The sequence below is a fragment of the Morone saxatilis genome, unplaced genomic scaffold (genome assembly GCF_004916995.1).
Source record: "Morone saxatilis isolate NCDOM2014 unplaced genomic scaffold, NCSU_SB_2.0 Contig20, whole genome shotgun sequence".
Classification (NCBI taxonomy): domain Eukaryota; kingdom Metazoa; phylum Chordata; class Actinopteri; family Moronidae; genus Morone; species Morone saxatilis.
Window position 1 is genome coordinate 347071 of NW_023339763.1, and position 205 is coordinate 347275.

Here is a 205-nt window from a genome sequence, read left to right on the forward strand (position 1 = left end):
GTGTGTGTGTGAGTATGTGTGTGAGAGTGAGTGTGTGTGTGTGTGTGAGTGTGTCTGTGTGTGTGTGTGAGTGTGTGAGTGTGTGTGAGTGTGTGTGTGTCTGTGAGTGTGTGTGTGTGAGAGCGTGTGTGTGTGTGTGCGCGTATGTGTGTGAGAGTGAGTGTGTGTGTGTGAGTGTGTGTGTCTGTGTGAGTGAGTGTGTGTG